The 23,406-nt window shown below is 39.2% G+C and overlaps 1 long non-coding RNA gene across 1 annotated transcript; it reads right to left on the bottom strand.

The window, feature by feature from the left end:
• Positions 1-158: 158 nt before the first annotated feature.
• Positions 159-18,393, bottom strand: LOC109500213. Its single transcript, XR_002157859.3, has 4 exons — positions 18,180-18,393; positions 3,450-3,534; positions 2,962-3,098; positions 159-2,173 (listed from the first exon to the last, which is right to left on the bottom strand). It is a non-coding gene; the product is annotated as an uncharacterized LOC109500213 (long non-coding RNA).
• Between the last annotated feature and the right edge of the window lie 5,013 nt (positions 18,394-23,406).

Raw genomic sequence — 23,406 nt, 5'->3', positions numbered from 1 at the left:
GTGCGCGTGTGCACGTGCGCACACATACACGCGCTCTCTCTCGCTCTCTCAAAATAAATAAATAGACTTAAGAAAACAAAGAAAGAAACTATTTCCTTTTTTATTAACATTTAGAAATAAATGAATTTTTTAAATCAATCTCATTTTCTTTCCTTCCCTTTCTGTAAGTTACATTAGTGTTGGTCTTAAGCTTCAACCACTTGTGGTGACCGAGCCAGATGCTACAGCACAAATGGCAGAGTAGGGGGGAACAGGATATTTGAATGAAGTAGACCTGTTCCTAGCAAGAATAATAATAAAAATAAAGATATAGTGTTAAACACACAACTATAACCACTAAAGAGCTGAGAAAATCCAAATGGTGATCATTCAGATTGACCAGCATAGTGGGTACGAATCTCATAGGCTACAAACTGAGGTTATTAAGAAATGTAGCTATCTGTAATTTTCTGCAGTTGGAGTTAACTCATATCTTGGCCACCATTTCCACTAGATAGTGGAAAACAACCTGGTCACTTTGACAATAGTCGGTATCCAGAATTTCATAATGATGTGATGTTTTCCCCTTTCCTTTGTTTTTATAGCAAATGGATAGGACCCTGGCTAAATGCATTCAAACTCAACTTTTAAAAAAGCTCCATGCTGGCCAAATGTGACCCATCTTGGTTTTCATTCGGCCTCTTGGCAAGTTTGCCATCCTGGTCATCATTTCTGAGACAAGAAACAGACATATGGCTTCCACTATAGTCACACACACACAAATCAAAAACCAACAGAGGTGTATCTGACTCCAGATTCCAAGCCCTTTTCTATGACACTTTGCAAGTCTTATCAACTACATCTCTTCTATTCCTTTTTCTCCCATCAAAATGTACCTGTCTATGCCTAGTTTCTTCCTTAGATTTCTGTGCATTGTCGCAGACATAGTAGACTGGTTTCTTTGTTTCAAGTAAAATGTGTGAATCCACAAGAAACAAGCTTATTCTGAGTCCCTCGTGTACTTAACTAAGTTCTATGGGAATTTGTGTAAGATGTGGTTCTTGCTTTAGATAGAACAGCCTATGTGAAAAGTCTTTACAAATTGTAAAGCAGCCAAAAACACTTTTTGTCTTCACTGAGTCTTGGCCATATTTTTCAAGGAATGAATAGTCTATTCCAATATGTGTCAGAATTAAATTATATGCAGCCAGTTTCTTCCAGACATGCGTCTCACTCTTCAGTCAGGGGAAAGGCAGTCTCACCCTCTGTTAGCATCCCAGCTCTGACCCCCTGCTGCCTCCTCCTAATGTGGATTTCTTCCACTCTCCTGCATTAATCTTGCTGAATTCTTTGATCTGCTGTAAACATCCCCTTCCTTTTTTGGCAGGAGTGGGGGTACCATTTCACTCACTTCACTTTCTTGCCTTAAGTGAACCCTCACCACCTTCATCCATCAATCTTTTCACTCGCCCTAGGTTAGTTTGTCCATTCCCTTTAATAACTTTTCTAGATCTTTGCCACTCTCTTTAAGCTCCTTGTTCAACTCTGCCCCAGTTTACTCTCAACATATGATCATTGAGGCTATTAGGCATGAACTGTGTCAACGTCCTGCCCTCTTTACCTACAATCTTATCTACATCCATTCCCATCCTACCTTTTTTTCTCAGAGGATGAGATACCTTTTCTCAAGATCAATCCCTCTGTTAGGGTTGTGGTTTTTTTCAAGATCAACTCCTTTGTTAGGGGTTGAATGGTGTTCTCCAAAAAGATAGGTTGGTGTCCTAACCTCTGGTACTTGTGAATGTGACCTTGCTGGAAATAGGGTCTTTGTGAATGGAATCAAGCGCAAATGAGGTCATTAAGAAGGAAATTTGGACACACACGCACACACACACACACACAGTGACAGGTGAAGACCAATGGCCACCATCAGAAGCTAGGAAGAGGCAAGGAAAGTTTCTACCCAGAGTCTGAGAGAGCATGATCCACCTTGACTTCAGGCTTCTAGACTCCAGAACTGTAAGATACTACATTTCTGTTGTTTTAGGCCATTCAGTTGTGGCATTTGCTTCAGTGGCCTTAGGAAACTGATATATTCTCCATCTTTTCTTTTGAGTCCATCCTTTCCTGCTACTTCATGGTCCTTATTCAGTCATCCCCTCTTCTCTCTGTCCAGTAGCTCTTTCTCCACAGCCTATAAACACATCAAGTATTGTTCATCATAAAAATATCCTCCTCTGACCCAGTGTTTTGCTTGGATTACCATTAGTCTGCCCCTTCCCCTTCCTCCCCGAACATCTCAAAAGAGCAGAATAGACTCTAGCTTAGCTCACATCTCCTGTTCAATGCATGCTTTATTGGTACTCGGGCTTTTTCTTCCATCAGTCTGCTGGAACCACTTTAGTTAAGGTCACAAATAATCACTTCATTATCAAACCCAGTGGACATTTCTCAATTTTTTTCATATTGAATTAGCATGCTATTTTGGCAATATTGATTGCTCTCTCTACTTTGAAACTCTCTACTTTCTTGGCTTTCATTACATTTGACTTTCCTGGTTCTTTTCTTTCTCATATTTAGTTCCTTCCCTGTTTCCTCTTTGGCCTTATCTTCTTCTGCCTACCCTTTAAATAGTAGATTTCCTCAGATCCCATCCTTGCTCACTGAATTATTCTACACAATAATTTTGAAAGGCTGACCTCATCTACTTTCATGATTCCAAATGGTACCAGGGTGCTAACAACTTCCAAACCTTTACCTGTACTGAAGTTTCTTCTCTCGATCTTCTCCTAGGTGTAAGCCTCACTACTCACAGGTATCACCCTATTATCACAAACTCACCCAGTCCCAGACTGAAAAGATCAACCTTGTCCCAAACCTTCCTGTGTTCTCTTAGTGCTGCTATCATTCATGAAGTTATCCTAGCTAGCATTTGGAGACTCGACTTTGGTTATTCCATCACCTTTACGTTTGCTCACTTACAAATCCTGCCAATTTTACGAATCTGTCCCCATCGCTGTCCCCTGAGTCCAGACTCTCATTATCTCTCCCAACTGGCCACTCTGCCTTCTGTTTACTCCTTCAAGTCCATTCTTCATACAGCAGCCAGATTAATACATCTAAAAGCAATATGACATCATCACTCTTAACATAAATAAAAGTTCCTTTCTCTCTCACCTCTCCAACCACATTTTCTATCTTTGCCTTTAGAAGATAGAAATGACCATAGTTCTACACCCTGAGATGGCTAAGGGCTCTGTAACATTTTAATGTGAATCCATCTCTTTGGGACAGTGTCACCTGACTTGTAACCTAATTAACTTTTAATCAATCCTCCTTTGCATTTAAGGACTTCTGGGAAGAATTCCCTGGACCTCCAAACTTCCTTGAGCATTCCCTTCTATTTCTATATTCCCCGGTATAGACTTCTATTATCACTTCACTGCGTTGTGTTATAATTAACAGTTTACCTGTCTGATTCTCGCACTAGTCAGAGAGCTCCAGAAGGGCAGGAATGTGTCTGTTTCATCTTGTATTCCATTCCCTGGCACATTGCTGGAGGATGAACAGAGAAGTAACTGGAATGTTGGGAATCTCTTATTCTAAGTTTTTCTGGTACCTTTCAAGTTACACTACACAACCTAATTTGTGACCTTTCCTACTAAGCACAGAAAATGCAAAATCCAATTACATTTCAGGTTATCTCAGCCACACAATGGGAATGATAAACTTCTGCTTTGTGATGAACACCCTCTTTCCTAGGAGAACATGGAAAACAAAACACCTCTCTCCCTTCTGAATTGTAATATGCAGCTGTTTTTAGAAATGCTGTTCTTTTAATACAGCAACTTCATTACCAGAGCCATCAGTTTCACAAGGTCATCTGTAGCCCAGTGGACGGTTCAAAGCATAATGCATAGTAGGGCAGCCTGTCTTGTGCCTGCAGATTTAGGGGAGTGGAGATTATACAGACACAGCTTATACAGTTTGTATTAAGTACATACACACATACACAGTTTTAATATTCAAAAGAGGTCAAAAATAAAATCAAGTAAAATGTTTATGTTCCAGGCATGCTAAATAAGTATCCTGAAATACTTCACACTGTAACATTCTTAAGGAAGAAAAACAGTGCCAAGAAGATGAATTGCCTTGCCCGAGCACATACCTTATTTTTGACAATCTTCTTGGAAATAAATGTTATTAGGCTATTATGGAGTCTGAAAGGGTGGCCCCAAACTCTTCTTTCAGCCAGCACGGTATGCTGATTAGTTTAACTCTTAAAAGTTGTGAGATATAATGTAAAAATCATAACGATGCCTAGCACCTGAATATATAGCTTAAAAAATAAAACACATTTAATACCTCTGAAACCATCCCCCAAGTCAAGAAATAGAATATCAGCACCTGTTAAGAGCTGAATTGTGTTGAAGCCCTAACCCCCAACACCTCAGAATGTGACTGTATTTGGAGGCAGCGTTTTTAAAGGGATTACTAAGGTTAAATGAGGTTGTTAAGGTGGGCCCTGATCCAGTATGACTGGTGTCCTTATACGAGGAGAAAATTTGAATGCACAGAGATACCACACATGTGCCTGCACAGAGGAAAGACCATGTGAGGACACAGTGAGAAGACAGCCAGAAGAAATCAAACTTGCCAACAACCTTCATCTTGGATTTCCAGCCTCCGGAAATGTCAGAAAGGAAATTTCTGTTGTTTAAGCCACCCAGTCTGTGGCATTTTGTTATGGCAGTCCTGGCACGCTATTACAGCACCCCAGAAGGACCCTCCCACCTCAGACACAGTCGCTTGACTTACAGTCATTGATAAATACATCATCGCTTTTTACTGCAGCTTAACTTGCATCCAAAAGATGACACCTGTTCTTGCATCCAGAAGATTACAGCTTAGTTGTGCTAGTTTTGCAAGATTTAAAAAAAAAAACTAATTTGAATTTGAATGCCCTTAGGCAAAGCATCCATTCTCTAATTCACAATATTCAATATGTTCTATTGTCTTCGCCTGCCTCGTCCTTGAGCATGTGTGTTTGCCACTCCTTGGCCCCATGCCCAGCCTCCTGGAATGTACCTCTTTTAATGGCCAATTATCAACTCAAGAATGACTGAGCCAGTGACTTTAACGATCACACTCCTTCACTCCCACCTGTTACAAGGTGCTAAATGTCAAGTTTTTGGTTCAAATTACAATTGAAACTGTTTTGAGAATTCCATGACACCTATTGAAATAAACAGCGTCACCAGAACTGTCACAACCAAAGATAAAAATTGCTAGTTTAGCCAGGGTGAGCTTTATTTAAAGAAGTAGCAATATCAAAACCATTTTCTCGCCTGTATAATTCAAGGTCCCAACAGAAAATAGATGGACAGTCAAGTTAAACTAACTCAGGAAGAATTTATTTACAAAGGAACTCATTACAAAAGTGGAAGAACCATAAGGAATTGTGCAGGAACCTGGGTCTAGTAATAGAATGGGAGATACTAAAAGCCAGAAACAGAGAGAATCGTCTAGAAAAGAACTCCCTGAGAGTGACTTAAAAAAATGTTTTTTTAATGTTTACTTATTTTTGAAAGAGAGAGAGAGAGAGAGATAGCATGAGCAGGGGAGGGGCAGAGAGAGAGAGACACACACAGAATGGGAAGCAGGCTCCAGGCTCCAAGCTGTCAGCACAGAGCTCGAAACAGGGCTTGAACTAACGAGCTGTGATATCATGACCTGATCATAAGTTGGGTGCTCAACAGACTGAGCCACCCAGGTGCCCTGGAGAGTGACTTTTGATGAAGGTACTAGCCAGCCTGAGGCAAACTGCCTAAGTAGGGAGCTGACAAGTGCCCTCACTCTTCTCTCTCTGATGTCCATGATGACTCCCCCTTTTCCTCCTTGACCTAACCTAATCAGAAGCCAGAAGTTTGGGAACCTACAGACAGTAGGAACCTACATAGCGTACAGAGGTTGAGAACAGGCAGAGAACAGGAGGAAGGTAAATCGGGAGGGAGAAATGGAAGATTTCTGACACTTTGCCTTTGGAATGGCCGTGTGAGAGAATGTGGATGCGGATTTCTTCCAGGCAATTCAGTGTTTGAAATGTCACAATTCTCCAGAGAAGCCAGTGCATGAGAAACATGAAGCTTACCAGTATCCTTCCTAAAAGCTCACAAAACCAGGATGACCAGATAGTAATAACCAAGAAAATAAAGAGCAGGTATCTTCAGTATTTAGATATGGCATGCTTCTTAGACATCCAGTTAAGATTGTATGGCATTTGAGTTTACTAAATTCAACGCTTGAGACATTCCACTGCCAAATGCCCGTAACAATTAAGGGTAAAATAGAGAGCTACCATCTGGAAGGATCAGTATGCTTTTTAAGAAAGTGGGTATATATGACCTGTACTTCCATTTGGAACCAAGGTTAGGTCATCTTAAAGCATAAATCTTTCCAAATAATTGAGCAATTAATTCAATTGATTAATTAATTAAATATATGTATTGGATCAAAGTGGGAATTTTTTTCCACATTTTTCACCCAAAAGAATGACATAACAATATCTCATTACATATGATATAAAAGTCACCTTTATTTCTAGGCTACTTTTATTATAATGTAATATAATAAAATTATATACTATATAACAGCATATAATTATAAAATATATTAATTATATTAAATATGTAATTATTTAATATAATAGTATAATTTATGATATATTAAATATATATCATATATTTATATGATATAATTACATATCATATATTTATGATATAATTACATAGTATATAATAATACATATAATTACACAATATATATCACTGTAATCTTATTTGTAAATTTTGAATTAAGCATGAGGAAGGTCCATCTTGACATCCAGCCAAAAGATTCTAGCTATTCAAACACCAGAGTAATTACTCAAAGTGTAATATACAAGCATAGATGTGAAGGCAAGTGATTAACTAATCTCTTTATCTGTCCTCAGAAATGGTTGACATTGGTAATTCAATAGAAGAAAGAGAAAAAAAACAGCATATCATAGAATAAGGCATGCCACGAGCGAGCATTAGGTTTAACAATAAACCACATCCTTTAGAAGAGTTGGGATTGAAAATCAGGTTCCAAATTTACCTCCACCTCTAAATTAGAACCCCAATAAAATGCTGATAAAATAAGAAATGGTGCAGCCACTGTGGGAAACAGTGTGGCAGCTCCACAAAAAGTTAAGCATAGAATTACCATCTGATTCCCTCAAGCCCACTCATCGAAATATATCCAAAAGAATTGAAAACAGGGATTCAAACAGATGCGTGTACACCAATGCTCAGAGAAGCATTTTTCACAATAGCCAAAAGGTGGAAACAACCCATGTGTCTGTCAACAGATGAATGGATAAAATGAAGTATATACATACAATGGAATATTATTTAACACTAAAAAGGAATGAAGCAGTGACGAACCTTGAGAACATAATGCTGCGTGAAATAAGCCAGGCATAAACAGGCAATTAAAATAGGCAAATGCACAGAGACAGCAGGTAGATTCGAGGTTACCACGGGTTAAGAGGGAAGGAGAGATGAAAGGTCTTGCTACATGGGGACAGAGTTTCTGTTTGGGATGCTAAAAGAGTTTTGGAGGGGCACCTGGCTGACTCAGTCAGTTAAGCATCTAACTTGATTTCGGCTCATGTCGTGAGCTCCCCGTTCATGGGATCAAGCCCTGAGTCAGGCTCTGCACTGCCAATGTGAAGCCTGCTTGGGATTCTGTCTCTCCCTCTCTCTCTGCCCCTCCCCTGCTTGCTCTCACTCTCTCAAAATAAATAATAGAAAAATAAACTTAAAAAAAAATTTTGGAAACACATAGCTGTGATGGTTACCCAACAGTGTGATGGCAATTAGTGACACTAAATTATACACTTAAAAAATGATTTAAGTGGAAAATTTTATGTCCTATATATCCTAGCACAATTTTTGAAATTTTTCCTTTAACCTCTTCCTCCACATAGCATTTCATTTCAACTGAGGATCTCAAAAGACCCTCAGAAACACTGCACAGTGCCAGAAGATGGACTTGAATAAAGCCACACAATGAGTGAGACTGACAAGAGAACTTCTAGAAATGTTCATTTCTGGTGTGTGTTCAAAAGAGTAGAATGACATCTCTTAGGCCTTAGTCATCAGACGGGATGTTACTAAATCTTTAGAACATTAAGGGAAGTTGAAGAACCTGACTGTACCTCAGTATTCCTAAATTAAAGACTTGCTAAGTCCCTAACATAAACCGTGCTCCCCAAAAGTCAAGACAAAACCATAGCTTCCAGATTACTAGAGGCCAAAAAGGAAAGAGGCCAAATTAGCTGGCCAGAGCTGATGGAGATTACTACTTCCACCATTTTATTGGAAGAAGCACCACTTCTTTCTCCCCACTATGGCCACGCTCTGAACTTGTCATTTCAGTCTCACACACCGCCATGTAAATATCAAGGCACATAGATTTCATTTTGTTAATAAGCAGAACTTTTGTCAAAGATTTTGCAATAGGAATTATGATGTATTTATTTAAAACATAGCATGCTTATATTATAATGATTTTAGAGAAAAAAGAAAACAGAGAAGCTCAAGGAAGGAAAAACAAATTGCCCATAATTTTACCATCCAAATATAATTATGATTAGTATTGTGATGTGTTTGTGTGAGACTCATGTGATTAATTTTAGTCAACTTGGTGTCTAACTTTTCCACATTACGACAGAAATAGTTTTTCATTGAGAAATATGTGGAAAAGTATAACATACATAGAACAATCCTATCACATGAAGACAGTCCCCATTACCATGTTGATGTTTTCTAGCCCAATTAGCCAAGAGCATCAGCAGACAAAGCTACGGTTTGAAAAATCACGCTTGTTGACTTTTTTGTAATAAGACCACAAACCTGAGGAACCATGGGCTGTCTCATGGAAGAAAGAAAGAATGGGGGTTATTGCAGGATTTAAGAGAAGCAGTCTTTGACAGGCTCAGGGCAAAGCAGGACTGGGGATAAAAGAGTCAACATGAAGTCTGGACTGCGAAAGGGACCCAGAATCCTTTTTCCTGGGAAACCACAAAGTTGAGCTAGATGTGAAATGATGTGTCCAGAAGTCCCTTGCCTGAATTTCTGTACATGGGTTGGAAATCAAGGCTGCTTCTCTGTGCCAAAGGACTGGAAATCCTCCCAACCAAAAGGGTGGTGTACTTCACTCTTATTCTTATGATTCCAAAGAGCAAACTTTTGACAGTCTAGATATTAGAAAACAAGATTTCTCAGTGAGTAAGAGACAGAGTCCCTTAAATAAGGAGATGTTTATGACACTTTATATAGCCATAGCATGGCCTTGGGAGAAATATCATTTCCTGTTAACTTAGCAGCTGGCTTGATCTTGATCTGTGCCTGTTAGCCCAGCCTGATAACTGGCAGGGCACATATTTCACCTTCTCAGTGCTAGCTTATTTTGTTTTAACATGTTTTCTTCCATTGTTTTTTCTATGCCTAACTTTTTATGCCTTTTGATCTAAATTGTAGCAATTTTATCTATCCAGACGTAGATATAATTTTTTCACTTTATATTACTTTAGTATTATGTTTAATTAATTACCTAGTTTTCAATAGGTATCATTTTAATGGCTACATAGACCATTCTAGGGGCCAAGATCAGGCTGCCCCAAAGTGTGCCACTTTGGCATATTGATTTTTTTTTAATTGTAGCCTGTGCAAGAAGGACACTCAGACAGACCCTCCTTTGTCCCCTTGAAAGCAGGAAATAACTCTTCCATGTGAAAGTTGCTCTTGTACCAGGAGGCAAAGAGACATTCTTATCACCAGAGATGGGAAATTGAGGGCAAAGGAGGCTGTATAAACAGCCCTTGTTACTTTCTACTAATTCACTACCTCAGCCCAAATTCTGTTTAGAATTCCTTATTAATTAAAGCTCCCAAAGTTAAGTTTTCTTTGTCCTGTCAATTTCCTCATAGATTTATTGTCATTTTGTCTCAAAAGATATAAAAACTGACTGCCTTGGTCATTTCTTCAGGTCTGTTTCATTATTGGTCCTCCATGTGCACATAATAAAACTTTGAGTTTGTTTTCTCCTATTAATCTGTTTCATGTAAATTTAATTCCCAGTCTAGCTGGAAGAATCTTGAAGAGTAGAGAAAGAATTTTTCCTTCCCTTCACCATATTATTAGTGTGCCAAAGATTATTTAACAAATCCAAATTGTTTATTACCAATTTTTAATTATATGAATTCTTAATTTTTACCATATGGGGAGTTATATTATGATAAACATCTACACAAATATGGCTTAATGCAAATTAATTACTGGGCCCAAAGTTATGAGTATTTTTGAGGCTCTAAATATTTATTTGCAAAATTGCTATCCCAAAGTTTCGAGTAAACTAGGAAAATGGTAATTTTGTGGCACCCACCTAAACACAGAGAATTATCTTTTAACCTTTTTTTTAAGTTGGTTTATTTACTTTTGAAAGAGAGAAAGTTAAACTGGGGGAGAGGGAGGGAAAGAGAGAGAATCCCAAGCAGGTTCCACATTGTCAGTGTGGAGCTAGATATGGGGCTCGAAGGCACTAACTGTGAGATCATGACCTGAGCCAAAGTCAAACATTTAACTGACTGAGCCACCTGGACGTCTCTCTTTTAACTCTTTTTTTAAATTGTTAATTTCAAGGCTGTAAATGGGGTAGCTCCTTGTTATTTTCATTGCAGTTTTTGAACTATTAACAAGGTTAAAGTTTTCCCATACTGTTTACTAATTCTAGTTCATCCTATGTCCTCTCACAAATGTTTTCCAGATCATGTGTTAAGAAGCTTAGTGTGTTTCTCATCAAACCATCTTAGTTCTTTACCTGATTTTTAAAATTATTTTAGTAGCTACATTTTCTTTCTAGAATGTAGTTGCAAACAAGTCTTTGTAAGATGATTCTTACTCTTTTGAAATTTCCCTTACTTGCTTCAAAACCTGAGGCTGGCAATCAGAAATCTAAAGCAAGTTTTACTAATCTCTTATTGATGGAAACTGGCTTTTAATGATCAGTTCTGATGTGTGACACCAGTAATGGGTTACAAGTTATAAACTACCAGCTTTGGACAATGATTTCTTTCAGAAACAAATTCTAAAAAATTCTAACAAATTCAAGTTATCCAATAATATTGTAGCACACATTCCAGTTTTCATTCCTAAGAGCAATGAGCATAATTGCAACTGGTATGCTACAGATGCAATTAATAAAATTCAAACCATTGATACCAATGTGAATGGCAACTGTGAAATAGCATTTTTACATATGAAATTCATTTTTTGTGAGTATCTCAGACAAATAAGGGGAAAATGCTGAGTTGAATCATAATGTACCCCAAGACTGAATCAATGAGTAACTCAAAAAACGAAGGCTTAATGCAGAAACCATTACTACAATTATGAATATTTATTCTGATTATTATTATTTTTTAATCTCTTATCTGTTTCTTTATAGGTCAAGGATATTTCTTTCCAAAATGTCCCTTTGGGCCACAGCTAATTTGGATCATTAGTTCAGTGATTTCTGGGAAGTCTGGAAGCCTGCATCATTTTACTTGTCATGGTGACTTTAGTTTGTTTTCTCCCCAGACTCCTCCAGTCCCTTAATATCACTCCTAACTGAAAATAGAAAGCTCAAGAACTTAAAATGCCTCAAAATATCTCACCTTACTCTTTTTTAGTGCTCTTTCCTTGATCTATTTAATTTTTTCAATATAATTTATTGTCAAGTTGGCTAACATACAGTGTATACAGTGTGCTCTTGGTTTAGGGGTAGAGTCCCGTGATTCATCACATACATACAACACCCAGTGCTCATCCCAACAAGTGTCCTTCTCAATGTCCATCACCCATTTTCCCCTCTCCCCTGCCCCCCCCCCATCAACCCTGATTTTGTTCTCTGTGTTTAAGAGTCTCTTATGGTTTGCCTCCCTTCCTCTCTGTTTCTAACTATTTTTCCCCCTTCCCTTCCCCCATGGTCTTCTGTTAATTTTCTCAAATTCCACATATGAATGAAAACATATGATATCTATCTTTCCCTGACTGACTTATTTCACTTAGCATAATAACCTCCAGTTCCATCCACATTGCTGCATGCAAGCATTCCCAGGCAAGTGCAAGAGGTTTCCTATTTCTCCACATCCTCACCAGCATCTGTTGTTTCCTGAGTTTTAATTTTAGCCACTGTGACTGGTGTGAGGTGGTTTCTCAATGTGGCTTTGATTTGTATTTCCCTGATAATGCGTGATGTTGAGCACCTTCTCATGTGTCTCTTGGCCACCTGGATGTCTGCTTTGGAGAAGTGTCTATTCATGTCTTCTGCCCATTTCTTCACTGGATTATTTGTTTTTTGGGTGTTGACCTTGATAAGTTCTTTATAGATTTTGGATACTAACCCTTTATCTGATATGTCATTTGCAAATATCTTCTCCCATTCCGTCAGTTGCTTTTTAGTTTTTTTGATTGTTTCCTTTGCAGTGCAAAAGTTTTTATCTTGATGAGGTCCCAGTAGTTCACTTTTGCTTTTAATTCCCTTGCCTTTGGAAACGTGTCAAGCAAGAAATTGCTGCAGCTAAGGTCAAAGAGGTTGTTGCCTGTTTTCTTCTCTAGGGTTTTGATGGTTTGCTGACTCACATTTAGGTCTTTCATCCATTTTGAGTTTATTTTTGTGTATGGTGTAAGAAAGTGGTCCAGTTTCATTTTTCTGCATGTTGCTGTCCAGTTCTCCCAGCACCATTTGCTAAAGAGACTGTCTTTTTTCCATTGGATACTCTTTCCTCCTTTGTCAAAGATTAGTTGGCCATACACTCATGGGTCCAATTCTGGGTTCTCTATTATATTCCATTGGTCTATGTGTCTGTTTTTGTGCTAATACCATACTGTCTTGATGATTATAGCTTGGCAGTAGAAGCTAAAGTCTGGGATTGCGATGCCTCACGCTTTGGTTTTCTTTTTCAACATTACTTTGGCTATTCAGGGTCTTTTGTGGTTCCGTACAAATTTTAGGATTGTTTGTTCTAGCTTTGAGAAGAATGCTTGTGTAATTTTGGTTGGGATTGCATTGAATGTTCTTCATTCCAATCCACAAGAATGGATTTGTTCTTCCAATCCATGAGAATGGAATGTTTTTCCATTTCTTTGTGTCTTCAATTTCTTTCATAAGTTTTCTACAGTTTTCAGCATACAGACCTTTCACATTTTTGGTTAGGTTTATTCTTAGGTATTTTATGGTTCTTGGTGCAATTGTAAATGGGATCAATTTCTTGATTTCTCTTTCTGTCGCTTCATAATTGGTATATAGAAATGCAACCAATTTCCATGCACTGATTATGTATCCTGCAACTTTGCTGAATTCATGTATCAGTTCTATCAGTGTTTTGGTGGAGTCTTTCAGGTTTTAGATGTAGAGTATCATGTCATCTGTGAAAGGTGAATGTTTGACTTCTTTGCCATTTTGGGTGCCTTTGATTTCATTTTGTTGTCTGATTGCTAAGACTAGGACTTCCAACACTATGTTAAACAACAGTGGTCAGGGGGTGCCTGTGCATGGTATGATCTAGCTCAGTTGGTTAAGCATCTGACTTCAGCTCTGGTCATGATCTCAGGATTCATGAGTTCAAGCCCCGTGTCCGGCTCTGTGCTGACAACTTAGAGCCTGGAACATGCTTCAGATTTTGTGTCTCCCTCTCTCTGCCCCTCCTCCACTTGTGCCTTTGCTCACTCGCTCTCTCTCTCTTTTAAATAAATAAACATTTTTAAAAATTTAAACAATAGTGGTGAGGGTAGACATCCTTGTCATGTTCCTGATCTCAGGGGGAAAGCTCTCAGTTTTTCCCCATTGAGGATGATATTAGCTGTGGGATTTTCATATATGGCTTTTATAATATTAAGATATGTTCCTTCTAGTCAGAATTTCTTGAGGGTTTTTATTAAGAAAGCATGCTACATTTTGTCAAATTCTTTTTCTGCATGTATTGACAGTATCATATGGTTCTTATCCTTTCTTCTATTAATGTGATGTATCACACTGATTGATTTGCAAATATTGAACCTGCCCTGCAGCTCACGAATGAATCCCACTTGATTGTGGTGAGTAATTCTTTTGACATACTGTTGAAGTCAATTTGCTAGTATCTTGTTGAGAATTTTCACATCCATGTTCATCAAGGATATTGGTCTATGGTTCTCCTTTTTTGTGGGGTCTCTGTCTGGTTTGGGAATCAAGGTAGTGCTGCCTTCATAGAATGAGTCCAGAAGCTTTCCTTCCATTTCGATTTTTTGGAACTTGAGAAGGATAGGTATTAACTCTGCCTTGAATGTCTGATAGAATTCCCCTGGGAAGCCATCTGGCCCAGGACTCTTATTTGTTGGGAGATTTTTGATAACTGATTCAACTTTTTTGCTAGTTATGGGTCTGTTCAAATTTTCTACTTCTTTCCCTTTGAATTTTGGTAGTATGTAGGTGTGTAGGAATTTGTCCATTTCTTCCAGGTTGTCCAGTTTGCTGGCATATAATTTTTCATAGTATTCTCTGATAATTATTTGTATTTCTGTGGTGTTAGTTGTGATCTGTCCTCTTTCATTTGTGACTTTATCTATTGGGCCCTCTCTCTTTTCTTTTTGAGAAGTCTGGCTAGGAGTTTATCAATTTTGTTTATTTTTTCAAAAACCAGCTCTTAGATTCATTGATCTGTTCCACTGTTTTTTTTGGATTCTATATTATTTATTTCTGCTCTACTCTTTATTATTTCTCTTCTGCTTCTGGCCTTAAGGTTTCTTTACCATTCTTCTTCTAGTTCCTTTAGGTGTGCTATTAGATTTTGTATTTGGGATTTTTCTTGTTTCTTGAGATTGGCCTGGATTGCAATGTATTTTCCTCTTAGGACTGCATCCCACAGGGTTTGGACTGTCATGCTTTCATTTTCATTCACTTCCATATATTTTTTAATTTCTTCTTTAATTGCCTGGTTGACCCATTCATTCTTTAGTAGGATGTGCTTTAACCTCCATGCATTTGGAGGTTTCCTGTGGTTGATTTCAAGTTTCATAGCATTGTGATCTGAAAATGTGCATGGTATAATCTAAATTCTTTTAGATTTATTGAGGGTGTGATCTGTCTTGGAGAATGTTCTATGTGCACTCAAGAAGAATGTGTATTCTGCTGCTTTTGGATGGAAAGTTCTGAATATATCTGTCAAGTCCATCGGGTCCATGTATCATTCAGGGCAATTGTTTCTTTATTGACTTTATGCCTAGATGATCTGTCCATTGCTATAAGTGGAGTATTAAAGTCATCTGGAATTACTATATTCTTATCAACAAGATTGTGTATGTTTGTGATTAACTGATGTATGTATCTAGGTTCTTTCAAATTGGAGGCATAAACATTTACAATTGTTAGCTCTTCTTGATGGATAGACCCTATAATTATGACATAATGCCCTTCTTCATCTCTTGTTACAGCCTTTAGTTTAAAATCTAATTTTCTGATAGAAGTATGGCTACTCTAGCTTTCTTTTGACTTCCAGTAGCATGATAGATGGTTCTCAATCCCTGTACTTTCAATCTGAAGGTGTCCTCAGGTCTAAAAATGGGTGTCTTATAGACAGCATAACGTTGGATCTTGGTTTTTTATCCAGTCTGATATGCTATGTCTTTTGATTAGAGCACTTAGTCCATTTAAATTCAGCATTATTATTGAAAGATATGGATTTAGTGTCATTGTGTTATCTGTATATTTCATGCTTGTGGTGATGTCTCTGGTCCTTTGTAGTCTTTGCAGCATTCCACTCACAGAGTCCCCCTTAGGCTCTCTTGCAGGGCTGGTTTAGTGGTCATGAACTCTTTCAGTTTCTGTTTTTCTGTGAAAGCCTTTATCTCTCCTTCTATTCTGAATGACAGCCTTGCTGGATAAAGGAGTCTTGGCTGCATATTTTTCCTATTCAGCACATTGAATATCTACTGCCACTCCCTTCTGGCCTGCCAAGTGCCAGTGGACAGGTCTGCTACTACCCTTATGTGTTTACCCTTGTAGGTTAAGGCCTGTTTGTCTCTAGCTGCTTTCAGAATTCTCTGTCTTTGTATTTTTCCAGTTTCACTATGATATGCCGTGGAGAAGACTCATTCCTGTCACGTCTCAAGGTAGTTCTCTGTGCCTTCTTGGATTTGGATGTCTGCTTCCTTCCCCAGATTAGGGAAGTTTTCAGTTACAATTTATTCAAGTAAGCCTTCTGCCCCTTTCTCTCTCTTCTTCTTCTGGAACACCTATGATACAGATATTATTATTTTCATTGAATCACTTAGTTCTCTAATTCTCCCCTCCTAGGCTAGTATTTTTTTTATCTCTCTTTTTCTAGGCTTCATCATTTTCCATAATTTTATCTTCTGTTTCACTTATTCTTCCCTCTGCCTCTTCCATCCTCACTGTCACCACATCTAGTTTATTTTGCACCTCATTTACATTTCTTAATTCGTCACTATTTTTTAGTTCTTTGACCTCTGCAGTAATAGATTCTTTGCTGTCTTCTATGGTTTTTTTCAAGCCCAGCAATTAATCTTATGACTATTATACTAAATTCTTGATCAGATATATTTTTATATCTATTTTGAGCAATTCTTTAGCTGTCATTTCTTCCTGGAAATTCTTTTGAGGAGAATTCTTTCATTTCATCATTTTGGCTAGTTTTCTGTCCCTTATGTGTTTTAAAAGCTTGTTATGTGTCCTGCACCTGTGAGCAATACTATATTAAAAAGAGGTCATAGACTGTCCCAGGCCTGGCCCTTCAGGAGTTGTTTTTGGAGTGTGTAACATGCTCTCTGTTGTTTTGTCTCTGGTGGCTTTGTCTCCCTACTCATAGTGGTAGTTTGGACCCTCCATCAGGTGTACTTTGATTTATTTGTTGAAGCAACCCTGGGGGGAAAAAAAATTAAAGGCGGGGAGGTGGTGGTGGTGGTGTAAGAAGCCTTATCCCATACAAAGAGAGAAATAACAGGGGCAGGGAAAAACAAAAGAAAAGAATATTGACCTGTCAGAGATACCATGTGGCTTAATCCAGAGAGAGAGAAAGAGAGAGAGGAAAATAAAGAAGAAGGAGATACAGAACAGGGGTAAAGAGAATAGATTAAATATGTTTGCTTAAACAAACCAACAACCAGAATAACCAGACTAGAGAAGGGAAGAAATAAGAGGAAAAAGAGCATATATATTATATTTGCATATATATATTATATTTGCATATATATATTATATTTGCATATATATATTATATTTGCATATATATATTATATTTGCATATATATATATATATATATATATATGCAAAGCCTTGGAACCGGTGGCTGCTCTGAGCTGCAGGAGGGGCTGTATGGTTGGTCAGTGTCAATCTAGTTCCTGTAGATACACAATTACCAGGCTCAGAAGGGCTTGGTTTGGTGTAGGCGCGTCCTACCTCCACTGCGGGCCCCTTGTCCTTTCCCTGAAATCCACCTTGTTGGTGATTGGGAGAAAAATGGTGACACCTCAGTCTCTCCTCCCCAGACGGGGTGTCCCAACCCACTCTGTTCAGGCTGTCCTCACAGTGCTGCACAGGAGCGAGCAGGCTTTTTTTTTTTTTTTTTCTCTCTCTCATTCCAGTCTCCCATGTTTCCCAGGCACTCAGCTGGGATTCAAACCCCTGTGTCTTATAGGGTCCCTCTCCGTGCGCCCTGGTTCTGGGGAAGTGCTGCTCTGCCCCACGATAAAGGGCCTCTGGCTGGCGGGTGCAAGCAGGGTCCTTTGTCCTTGGAAGGGCCATATGCCTTCATCCCACAGCACTCAAGGGAGGGGGTTGCTTTTTCCCACTGCGGACTGCACCTCTGAACTAATTACGGAGCCCGGGGCTGGTTCCCCTCCTTCCCAGGCACACGAACAGGGCTGCCTGCCCCAATCCAGAGAAAGCCCCGCAGTTAGAAATTGGATCTTTCTCCTTACTTTCCGATCCCCCGTCCGTGGTTTTTCTCTTCTCCAAATTCAATGCTACACTCTACAGCCTCTCTTTCTCTTCCTTTCATCTCTCTGCAGAAGGGCATCCCTCCTCTCTGTGCCTACGCCACCCGTTTTATCTCTCCCAGCTCGCAATCACGCACCCATGGCCTGCCAAGTCGTCTCCGTGGGCCCCAGGACACGTCTCTGTCACTCTGCAGCCCAGACTCTTGGAATTCCAAGGCCTCTGTCCTCAACACTGCTGTTTGAGGGACGAGGAAACTTCAGGTCCACCTACTCCTCTGGAATGTTGATCTCTCTCCTTTCCTTGATCTACTTAATAATTGATGGACTAAAAGACAGCTTTGACCATGGGTGCCTCGTGGCTCAGTCAGTTAAGCATCTGACTCTTGACTTCGGCTCAGGTTATGATCTCACAGTTAAGCATTTGACTCTTAATTTCAGCTCACAGGTCAGGGTCTCATGGTTCCTGAGGTGGAGCTCTGCATCAGGCTCTGCCCCTGCCCTGCTTGTACTCTCTCTCAAAATAAATAAATAAACATGTTTTTAAAAAGACAGCTCTGGTTGAAAATTCACTTTGGAAAGCCCCATGGCCTAATAAAGGTGATGACTGACCTATTGAAATTGCTGTTTTTCTTTTATGCTTAGCCTCAATATTTCTCTCATTTAATAACAAATCCTTGAGTGATGCCATTCAAACTCTGCAGAATGGCTGACAAATATGTAAACTAGGGAGTACTGCAAGCTTATTTCGTAAGAAAATAAATATGAGGTTTGTTTAGAGGGGTGGCAGAGTAGATGGTTTTTCAGTCTATATCCAGTGATGTGTGGGGTGCAAAGCCAATCTGGGCCCCCCCCAACTCAGCATCTTTATCCAGATAAGGTCACTTTAATGTGATCATCCAAAGTGGTCTTGAAAGAGAAAGGAGCGCTAAAAGACATCACAAAGGAATAGAATGAGCAGTTTTAAGTCTGTAAAAGAAGCATGGGGGGAGGTTGGGCCTGTGCTCTTTGTGACGTCATCGTGGGGAACGGCCAGCGCCCCCACCTGTTCCTGTGCCTTCCTTCTTGTTTCTCCTTCCTGAAAATCTGCCAGTGGGAAGCCTGTGAGATTGAATTTATGTTGCTTCTATAAATTAATTACATAAATGCGGGGTTCATTTGAATTATTTTTCTTTGATTTCATAAATCTGTTCGAAGTCATAATAATGACTACTAAGTATGAGTCAAGAATAATGATAATCTTTATTTTAAGAAAATTAAAAATGTGGCCAAGTACAGAATTGGGAACTGTTAACATATGCTCGTGTTTGCTTTTCTTTCTTATCAAAGGAAGAAAACATTATAATATACTTGAAATCTGCTTTATCCCCATTTCCAGTCTCTTTACCCTCTTTCTCCCCAGAGCCAACCAGTACCATTATCGTTTCATTTGTATATATGTATTCTCAGTCCGTTTTTCAGCTGTGTGTGTGTATCTGTGTGTACATGTATATATGTTTTAGTTTATACACATATATGTATATATATATATATCCATTAATAGTATAAATAATATATAGTATTGTTTTGTAAGAAATAGTATTTCTAACTTACGTAAATAGTACTTTATGCCTATAGTTGGACAATAACTCTAGGTTTTTAAAATTTATCCGTGTTGGGGGCACCTGGGTGGCTCGGTTGTGTAAGTATCCGACTTCGGCTCAGGTCATGATCTCGCAGTTTGTGGGTTCAAGCCCCACTTTGGGCTCTGGGCTGAAAGTGCAGATCCTGCTTGGGATTCTTTCTCCTTCCCTCTTTCTGCTCCCACTTGTGCTTTCTCTCTCTCTCAAAACTACATTTTAAAAAATACTTAAAAAAATTTATCCATGTCAAAGTACATTATTTTATAGATACTGTATATAATCGCATTCATTCCTTCTACCTGCTGTGTAGTATTTAGTTATATGAATATTTATCTCTCCTCCTTTCCATATATTTGGAGTTTCCAATTTTTGTTATTATGAGAAGTATTCAAATGAATATCCTCATACAGGTTTCTTTGTATTTGTACATAAAAGATATTTCTAGAATACACATGAAGTAGAATTTTTAGGTTGTAAGAGGATACATTTTTTAATTTCCTAAATATAAACAAATTTATTCCCATGGGAATCATGTCAATGAAACTCTATAACAGTGACTATGAATTCCTATCTCCTCATTTATTGACCAGTATTCAATATAGTCATACTTCAAAATCTTTGCAATTGGAATCATACCTTGTTGTTTTACTGTGTATTTCCATACTTATTAGTGCAGTTGGTTATTGTCCGACATGTTCATTCACCATTCAGGTGATCGGGGGGGGTTGAGGGGGTTGTTTTATTGTGTTTTTGTTTGTTTTTGTTTTGTTTTGTTTTCTGTCTATTCCCTTGCAACGATCTTCCCAGGAAGAGCAGGGTTACTGTTTGCACTTCGGAACTAGAGCTCAGGGAGGCCATGTGACTTGCTCTAGCTCAAAGCACTGGTGAGAACCCTGGAAGGAGGTTGTCCTCCATATCCCAATTCAAATCTTCTCCCTTTCCCAACTCATGCTTCTCAGGACACTGATCAACTGATTTTAAACCTTTTCATCTCACCATACTCGACTTCCTGATCAGGGAAGATTATTTAAGAAACTCATAAAGCATGGGTGCCTGGGTGGCTCAGTCGGTTGAGCGCCGGACTTTGGCTCAGGTCATGATCTCACAGTTCATGGGTTTGAGCCCTGTGTCTGGCTCTGTGCTTACAGCTCAGAGCCTGGAGCCTGCTTCAGATTCTGTGTCTCCCTCTGTCTCTGCCCCTTCTCAGCTCTCTCTCTCTCTCAAAAATAAATAAACATTATAAAAGTTAAAAAAAAAAAAAAAACATAGAGCAAGCAAAGTGAGGAACTCCTACAAGGTCTGGTTTGGGGATTCTAGCAAGAAACCCTGCCCGAACAGTCCTGGGACCATTGGTGTCTGGAGTCCCTCTGGGATTTTAAAGGCTTTTCTATTTCTGTTCAAACCTTCACATCAACCTTTGCCATACACACTATTATAATCATCGTTTTACACTTGAGGGGTTAAATAACTCCCTTAATGCGACAGGACTGGGAAGAAAAACTGAGAAAAGCATTTAAAGTTCTTCCAAGTTAGATGAAGGTTGACCAGATTCATTCAGAAAAAAAAAAAAGAACTGTGGAGAAGATGAAAGTGAGAATTGAAAGACGATTTTCTCCTTTCTCCCACTTTCCCCCAGATTCAGCCTTTGTAGGATCACAAAGCAATGTAGCTATAAAGATCTTTCAGAGCATATTTTTGAATCTTTTGTCTCTCTTCAGTGAGGAAGCTGAGGTCATTATCTAATCTACAGGAGTCAAGTAATTGCAACAAAACACTGGCAGAAAGCCTAGCCAAGACTGATGTGAAGCGGTCTCAGAAGAAGAAATGCACATTTCAAAGCACTGAGAAGCTTCACCTTATGCTATTTTTATTGAATTTCTTATAACAAAGACTCTAGTTAACAAGGAGCACAGCCATATTTCAAATCTAAATAAAGCAGAGCTAGTGATCTAAAGGGTCTTGGAGTGTGTGTGTGTGTGTGTGTGTGTGTGTCTTTACAGATCTACAATAATCTTCTGGATACTGTTGTGTATCCTGGTAACTCAGTCTTTTGGTTCTCCAGCAATAAGAACTCATTTCATTCATTCTTATATATATCTTTTGATCCTGATACTTCCTTTATCAGGAGACTGATTTCTCCTTCACCTCAGGTCCCATCAGCTCCCATAGTCCCAGGGAAGGGAAGAGGTTGATTAGGACCAGTAGAAGGCATAGTATATGATATAAAAGGATGTTGGAAAGAAGGAAGGGCAGATAGCCCACGCTTTCTGATTCTGGTAACTTGTGAGAAGAAGAAGAAAGGAAAAGGAAAGCAAGTCCGTGGTGAGACATACTGTTATGCTTCCTCCATGGCCAAAGTCTTAGGAGGAGGAGCCAGGAGAGAGGACTCGAGGGCAGGGACCATTGCCCACTTTCCATTTGGGAGTATAGGAGAGGTCATCTCACAGGTGACCCCCATCACCTACTGAGATAAGTAGAGTGGGCCTGCATTTGGCTCTCTCAAGCCATCCTCAGTTTCTATGTGGTATAGAATGGGATCCCACAATTTCTCCCGAATGCACCCAAAGGCTATTCAGAAATGAGCCAGCAGTTGGTTAGATGTTTGGTGGAAGACATCACCATCTTTAGAAAAAGAGACCCTGAAACTGAGGAATGTACCACTAGAATAGGAGACACAAATATCAGAGGACCACAGCAAGAACAAAGCTGAAGAAGATATGGATTGGTAGGTAGGGCTTACCAGGTTAACTAAACCAGACAGAACAGACGGAGCTAAATTAGCTTCATGTTTCAGCAGTGGATGCCAGCAGGACCCTGAATTGCCATAAGCCCTCTAAATTCTCAGACAGCATTTTGGAGAAAACAGTGAGTGGGAGCTAATCCAAAATATAAAATACTAAGTCATCCATAGTTTATGAGTTATCTGCAGAGACTCTTTAAATCATTTTGAAAGAGGACTTCGGCTGCCTCCATTTTGACCTCAAACTTTTTAGTTGGGTTCTTCTTTTCTGCCGTCACTTCCCTCAGGCAGAAGACTCTGAGGGCAAAGCATCCCCTGATGGGAACAGAAACTGCCCCCTTAGGCAATAAGGACTGCCCAGAGCCAGCAAGACCCTGCCCATGATTTACTCCAAGACAATGATGGAGTAAACGTTCACTGTCTACCTGCACGCACCCACCCACCTTCGTCCCACATTTTCCTTATACGAACCTGGTAGTATTTTTGGCACTTTGGAGAAAGTCTGAGACACTAGTCCGCTGTCATCCTGGTGTTGGCCTCACTGAAATAAACTTTTTCCTTGTGTTACCACCACTCATCTGTCTGCCTTTGGACTTTGTCAGATGCGAGTGGCCCAACCTGGTCTGTTTGGGACACCTGGAGCCAGGTGTTCTTGCACCCCTGTGCGCCAGCTATAATTGGATTACACTGCATTTACTGGGTATGCCTAAAATACAGTTTTCCCAATACCCAACGGAGCTTATAAGGAATATGAGGTCTATTTTCAAGATGAAATGTATACATTTTCTTTACTTATCTAATTGTATGTAATGTGAGTAATTTTTCAAGGCAAAGACATCAGCCTAAATGGAAATCTAAAGAACTGAAGTGGTACCAGTAAGGGCCCAGATACAGCACCTGAACCTATGAGGAATCCAGGCTTCTACTAGTGTCTTTGTCTCTGTCTCTGTCTCTCTCTTATTCTCTCTCTCTACCTCCATGTGCACATTGCTACATTTGTGACCA

Source organism: Felis catus, chromosome B2, assembly GCF_018350175.1.
Source record: "Felis catus isolate Fca126 chromosome B2, F.catus_Fca126_mat1.0, whole genome shotgun sequence".
NCBI classification, from domain to species: domain Eukaryota; kingdom Metazoa; phylum Chordata; class Mammalia; order Carnivora; family Felidae; genus Felis; species Felis catus.
The sequence above is the reverse complement of the archived record's forward strand: the minus strand, read 5'-3'. Positions and strand labels throughout refer to the sequence as shown.